The 7,446-nt window shown below is 36.9% G+C and overlaps 1 long non-coding RNA gene across 1 annotated transcript in view; it reads left to right on the forward strand.

Moving 5' to 3' along the window:
- Window positions 1-603, forward strand: part of LOC106517185 (uncharacterized) — a 9,671-nt gene extending 9,068 nt beyond the window's left edge. The window contains exon 3 of the long non-coding RNA XR_001310169.1: window positions 462-603. This is a non-coding gene — a long non-coding RNA (uncharacterized LOC106517185). The remainder of the gene's footprint in view (window positions 1-461) is intronic.
- Window positions 604-7,446: the final 6,843 nt, after the last annotated feature.

The raw sequence follows: 7,446 nt of genomic DNA on the forward strand, positions 1-7,446 counted from the left end.
GAAGAATGGTCTAAAATACCTTCAGCCACAATCCAGACTCTCATTAGAAGCTATAGGAAGTGTTTTGAGAATATTGTTTTTGTGAAAATAGGATCTACTAAATATCGAATTAAGGTTTTCTTTTCGGTGCCCAAATTTATGCACCTGCCTAATTTTGTTTAAACAATTATTGCACACTTTCTATAAATCATATCAACTTCATTTCACTTCTCAAATATCACTGTTTGTCCCCTATCTGATATATTTAACAGATTCTTTTTATCCAAACAATCAATTATTTATAAAGATGAATCAGGAAAATTAACAAGGCTGCCCAAACGTTTGCACCCCACTGTATATTTAAAATGTTTCTTTCAGTTTTTTGTTTGTTTGTTTTTTGGGCTTATTTGTTTGAGTAATGTTTGTTTTTTTTAATTAATTTTTATTTTGTTCTGTGCTCTGGTGGATGACTCTGACTGCAGCATATCCTCAGTGTTGGACATGGAGTCCTGCTGTGAGGGTCATGGTGAGGTCAGCTGAGGTCGGCTTGCTTCGCCCACCATCGTGATGACCACTTCCATTAAATCAAAGCAGACCTACAGCTACAGGCAGTCCACTTACAGAACGTGTTTTTTAATAAAACTTTTGTTTCATCTTTCAGAGTGTAAATGTGTTTCATTATGACAGAGCTCTGTTTGAACTCACCTCCGTCAGAATGACTTTCAGTTTGGAGACACAAAAACTTTATTTCTAAAATGTTATCATGGCTTTGTTCAGTCTGAGCGCACACCGTCACTTCAGATGAAGTCTTTGAGCTTATATGTGCCAATCTCTGCTCTGCTTTATTTCTTTCTCTCGACAGCTTTCTAACATTCTGACCTCCAAGGGCAACCTCGGGAGCCCCCGGGCTTCACCCTCGCTGGCCCCCAGTAGCAGCTAAACACAAAGAAGCGCCCGTCATCTTGCCGGACAAAAAGGCAAACGTTCCCTGCTCTCCCCTCAGGAGTCCAGCCAAGCGCACTGGTAGCCCATTAGGACCTCTGGGTTTTATTGACCCTTTCATTTTGCTCCTGCAGAGAGTCGACAGGGGCGTCAAGTTTGTCAGGTGCTCCGGCTGGGACCTCCTGACCACATCAGACACACACACCCCAAGTTGCGTATTCCCGATTCACGGTGTCGCTTTCCATATTCTCCACTCACCACTGAAGCGTTATTTTGTGACAGGGAATGGATCGGCCTTGGTTACTATCTAAAGGCTTTTTTAAAGAAACATATACACATCACTCCCATCTCAAGAGCACAAGTGATTAAAGTTGAAAGGCCCCCTTTTTTATTTAGTCCCAAAATGGGAATTTAGGAAATTCTGGAAATCTTTAKCTCTGCTTAGAGAATGGAGACAGAAATGTGTGGGAGGTGCAGGAAAACAAAAAGTTTTAACTATTTTTACTCAACCAGAAATTTAGTAAAAAGTTGGTTTAAGGAATCTAAAGCAGGTAACATTTTAATTGTTTAAAAGTATTACACAGAAGTGCACAATAAAAATCTGAAGTTTCACTTGTACATGCAGTAAGATGTTATAATAAGGTGGTTATAAAAAAGATGTTATCCATAAAATTTGAACTTTGTTATGAGGACAGGTTTGCCTCACCCTAAGTCAAAGTACTAAAAACTTAACATTTAGTAAACAAATGATATCAAAATAAAAGGATAWTGTGGTAAAACCTAAAGTTTTTTAAGTCTTTGTTAAGTTATTTTAGGATTTGAGCAATCTTTAGTCTTAATGCCACTCATCTGTTATGAAAATATCTCAAACGATAAATTCTGCCTGAAGACATCCTGTGAAATTTTTCTCACATGATGTTATATTTGCCTCAACTGTAAACACAACTCCCCTTTTTATYGCCACATGGAGAACACAGGAACGGGTGTGTGTGGTGCTCTTTGTGCAGCCACCATGCAAAATCACCTGATTTATCTGTTTGTGCTCGGGACAAAAGTGGTTCTTGTTGTGGCACGCCAACAACCGAACCCGCATTTGTGAAGCACAACTAAAAAAAGCCCCCTCTCAACCTTTTGTCCCGTAAAAACAAAGAGCTGCACTTTTTCTTGGCAAACAACACCTAAATTTTGATGTAGTGGTAGTTGTGAGTCAGACCCAACACTGAGTGGGACATTTTGCAGTCAATTGCAGAGAATGTATAGAGGACCAAAACTGACATAATTAGAAATAAAAACAGAAATATATAAATGGACCAATAAATACATGTAAAATGCACCAATTAAATTAAAAAAGGACAACTTTACCTCATTTTGTAATTGACATTCATATTTATTTTTTCAGCTTAGTTCCAATAATTATATATTTTAGCATTTAATACAATTTTACTGTTTTAAAATAGTATATTGTACATGCATTTGTGTCTCTTAAATGATTATCTTTAATTTTTAAATAATTTTTACCCACAAGTCTTTTTATGTGTTGCTTTTACATTTTTCTTTCTCCTGTTTTTATTTTACCTTATGTATTTCTGCCTCATTATTAATATTATAGTGTATTTACTCATARTAAATATAGTATAGTGTACATGTATATATACTCATAGTGTATTTATTTATTTATTTATTTAGTTAGTTAGTTAGTTAGTTCTTCTTTTATTTCTAATTATGTCAATTTCGGTCCTCCATAAGATTGTGCATAACATAAATTTTAAGGTTTGATTAAAGTGGCTACACCTCCACTATTTCCAGATATAAAATGATTTTAATCTACATTTTGAGCCAACCTATTTTAAGGCGACAAAACCTGTTTGCTCTTAAAAGTGAGAGTGACATCTCAGAAGATTTGCATAATCTGATGGCATCGCTGTTGAACATATTGTGTCAAGTGCAGCAAGGTGAAGCTATTTTGAAGGCAAAAATAAACCTTTTCTGTTTTYTTTTCTTGAGGAAAATACACACATTTATGTCACATCACATCACAAAACGTGTCACTTTTTGCACCCCGTGTTGCTCCCAGACAATCAAAGGCCATTGATGACTGATTTTTTTTTCCTTTATCAATAGACTCCATTCATGTCTGCTCTTGGTCTTACAGTGCCCACCATTCTTCAGACACGGCTGGTGCCAAGGCAGTAGCATGGCGGCTTGTCTCTCCCTCTGATGGGAAACTGTTGCTCATGTGCTGGGTCGGCTGCCAAGTTTTGGCATTATTGGTGGTGGGGGGTRATGGGGTGGGTGTACAGAAAGGGGGCCCTTTAAACCCTGTGAGATAGTGCTATCTGCTGTGGGAATGATCTTCATCCCTTCTCCCTTCTTTTCTCTCAGACTTAAACTCCCTTCTCTCTCACACTGTTTCTCCCACTCTCCTCCTCCTCCTTCTTCTCCTCTGTCTTCACCACACAACCTCCCCCCATCAGCAGTAACACTCTCATTTTTTTTCATGCTGTAGATCAGACGACCCATCCTGAGGTGAGCTGGCGCAGATCCGGTACCACTGGGGGCACTTTGATTACCGGCCGGCGCTGACTGCTGGATCTCTTGCAGCTTCTTTGGCTCTGTTCCCAAACACACGACTAAAAGACACAACAGTTTGGAGCTGACAGACTTAGCTGGCTCTCATGTGTGCTGGAGCTTTCATTCAGACACTAATGGGGGCAAAATCAGCAAAGTGGTTTCTCAATTATTTGTTTTGTGACCTTTGAAAGGGAATGGTTTTGAACTTTAGATTAGTGTTGGACGTTTGGATGAGGATGATGGAACTGCTTGTACTTCTGTAAAAATAAAGATGTGTCTTACTTAAACTGAGCTAGAAGAAGTGAAGGGTCAGAAAGATTATTTAAAACATGAGAAATTGAAGGTATAAAGCTTGCTGCAAGGGTTCAGAGACAAAGACCATCTTCTGCTAAGAAATAAAAGAACTGTATAGCCATTTGGTCAAACCCTGAAATTATAGTTATGCTCCATTATTGCAAGATGTAACACAAAAAGCCATTACATTGTTTAGTCTCAGCATGACTTGTTTCTCTCTAATTTGACCCTGGCTATACAGGACCTCAGTAGTTTTACAAATAACTGCTTTGATAATGATGGGTTTTAATGGCACAGCTATCCAAAACCAAATGCCGACAATAAAAGACACATAAAGTCATGAAACACCCACCGTTCTCTGCCACCGTTTCCAAAAATGTTGTGGCTGTTGARTGGATTCTATGTACAGAACTGAGAGTAAGCGGGACCACCCAATGTAAAGATGCTATAACCTGGCACTGGGCCAGCCCTAATGAGGTCGAGTCCATGTAAAAAAAAGCTGCATATGTTGGGACTGATTCTCAGTTTCATAAAATTTTAGTTYAATATCTGTAAAACTGACTGAGTTATAGCAGTCATCTCTCACTGTGGAGTTAGTCTAATTCAAGATGAGACTCCATAATTAGATGATTGTTTCATTACAGTGTGTCCACTGATACATGAGGTATCTTGGTGACAGACAAGCCAAAGTATTATTGCCACTCTTCATCCATCGGGCGATGGTAATAAAGTCTTTAACTACTTTATTTCCACAAAATGCAGCGTTTTTTTTCCTCCTTCTTCTCTGACTGAACTTACATCAAAGTTAAAGTTAGAAAATCTGAGTCTGATGTGTTTCCTTAAGATGCCAGCGATGCATAAAGTTTTTTGAAAGCCTTGATTGTTAATGTTCAGTGTGTGATATTAATGCGAAAGATAAACATTCTCCAGCTGAAAGCTTTGCCACTGCGCTCCTTTTACATGACAATAAATTTTCTTGAGTCTGTTTTCAGTCCTGCTAAATTTATTATTATTCATGTGACATGTTGTGGTTAAATCCTTCTTCTCTGTCTTTTTTTCCCTCCTGTTTAGAGTCAGGATTTGAACTAATATTGGTGCTGCAGGGATCCAAGTATTCTCTGAAAGCCCTTTATCGTATTGTCACTTTTCCATCTGCGTGGACTCATGTTTCATGTCTTTCTTTTGCACTCTTGTTGCGTGTCTTTTATGTCAGGGACTGGTTAATGTGGGTTTATCCATCCATCCAAGCGATTAACGTGAGCTTATTCATCATTCCTCATTGACAAATGATTTTTGGAACAAGTCTAACTGTCCACTTGTATGCAGATCCACATGAGGACACCTTTAAGGTTCGAGATGTGGGTTAATTTCAGCTTTACGTCTAAAAGAAGGCATAAGTAAACTGTTTTCTTGCTCTCCTCTCAGATAGAAACTTTGATTTCATGGTGTTGATTATTTTTCTTCACAGTCACTCAAGGATGAAGCAGGAGGACTTGGAGATTGTTGCCCATTTGGATTTGCTACAAAGGAGCTTCTTGGATTAAAAAAAAACATGGAGGTTTTTTTTCTTCTTCTTCTTCTTCTTCTTCTTCTTCTCTCCCCCTCCCCCTTTCTTCATTTAAACAATCCAGATTGAAAGACTTTTATTAAGACACTATGGTCACATATAGCGGGCACCAGCTTGCCAAAAACAAACCTCTTTTGATCTGAGTCACTTCTTATCCTGTGGATGGTAAATGGGCATTTTCTGCCTATAGACCCAAAAAAATAGAGAACTTTTTTCACAGAGATCTTACATGAAACTCAAAATTGTTACTATTATGTTGATTGCTTCAGTCTAAACGGTAAAAAATGCATAATTTTACTTATAAATACGTGCTGTAGCCTTGAAACAGTTGTTTAATCCTGCTCAGCCTCATTTGCCTAAAGATATGGATGAAGTTCAGACAAAAACATACTTTCTAAACCCTSTGAGAGCCTTAAAATAAAACTGTTGACCCAAAGCACAACTTTCAAAAACTTTTACACTAAAGGGTATGAAATGTTTCATCTGGAATTACAGGAAAGGAGTGCGGTTTGGGCCTGGTTTGGTTGTTGTTTTGAGTCTGGAGTTGGAGGTCTAAACGGGGCAATTATGTTCAGGTCTGATGATTGTATGTTTGTGACATTCTAAATAGGGTTGGGCGATATTGGCAAAAAAATAAAGAATCACGATTAATTGTGGTATTTAGCCGATAACGATTCATTTGCCGATTAATCCCCTGGAGTCCCWGGACACCCTTATGTCCTGGTCAYRTGACCAATTTAGTGGGAAAGATTTGCTCTTCGTAAAAATCTTTTCCAAATTGTGTCAAAATCACAGACTTCAGGCTATACTTCAAAWTTTTAATTGTGTTGAAATAAATTACAGAACTTTTGTTTAAATGTTCRTCATATTTGAAGCAGAGAGGAGCACCGAGCGGACAGACTGGAGAATCCCGTCAGTCTGCCGGGTGGCATTAATCGTATTAATCGTCAAGTGCCAAAAAATAATCGATTAATGTTTTTCTGACGAATAATTGCACASGAYACGAAWATGCCCAACCCTAGTTCTAAACAAAGGAAAACACAAARTCAACAAAAGAAACAGTGGAATATACAGTAAAACATTGGCAACTGTCATTAATTTTGTTGTGAAACCTATGATGACATTGTCAGAATGATGCAGTTAGAATTGAGTTGTACTTTTGTTTTACAACAATTTACTATAACTGTATAAGGGTTTTTATTTAATTTTACACATTAGCAAACTTTAAAATTCTATTTCTAAAATTGTCTTTTTATGAAAATCATAAAAATAAAGTGTGTTATTTTATTTGTGGCAACTTAATGAAGTGATGGTGACATCCAGTTTTGGAATAATGATTTTTTTTTCAGCTTCTATTTTACTTAAACWGTTGATCCACTAAAAATGTTGTTATTTGGGGGAGGTTTGGGGTTTATTTTGTAGGTTTACATGTTTCATAAKTGTTTTGTGTATTAGAGTGTTTTTTTCTTCCTGTGTTTTCTGCTGAATTGTCTCCCTTCAGCCTCCAGGTCCACTTCACTCAGTCTTAAAGTCCAACTGTTTACTAACATTACATTATAAYGCATATGATTATTTTAACATGGTTACATTTTCAGTTGTAATCTTGTTATTATATGACCTGATTTAGTCAGTTTTGACTAAAACATTTTTGAAAAAACTATTTTTTCTAAGCTATTACTCAAAATATGAAATGAAGTAAAAACAAATGTTCTTTAAAATCTTTGACACAGTATATACTCTGGGATAAATTTCGCGCATTTTATCAGTCAAGTTGTTTTAGCCAGAACTATATTATTTCCCCATTTTTGCTCAGAAACAAACTATGAGCTCAGATCAGTAGGACTTAAAAGACACAAGCTCTATCTTAGCACCAGCTGATGATATATTTGACATTTATAATCATATTGGTGATGTCATTTTCAATAAAGAACTATGAGAGCAAAGAATAAACTCATTTGGGCTATTTGCTCACAAAAATAAATTCTACAAGTTTGTGTCACTTGTTTCAGTTTTGTTGAATGAATATGATGGAAACAGGCAACCTATGTTTTTGATTGATGTAACAGGTCGTTTCAAATGAACCAGCATAACTG

The sequence above is a fragment of the Austrofundulus limnaeus genome, unplaced genomic scaffold (assembly GCF_001266775.1).
Source record: "Austrofundulus limnaeus strain Quisiro unplaced genomic scaffold, Austrofundulus_limnaeus-1.0 Scaffold45, whole genome shotgun sequence".
Taxonomy (NCBI): domain Eukaryota; kingdom Metazoa; phylum Chordata; class Actinopteri; order Cyprinodontiformes; family Rivulidae; genus Austrofundulus; species Austrofundulus limnaeus.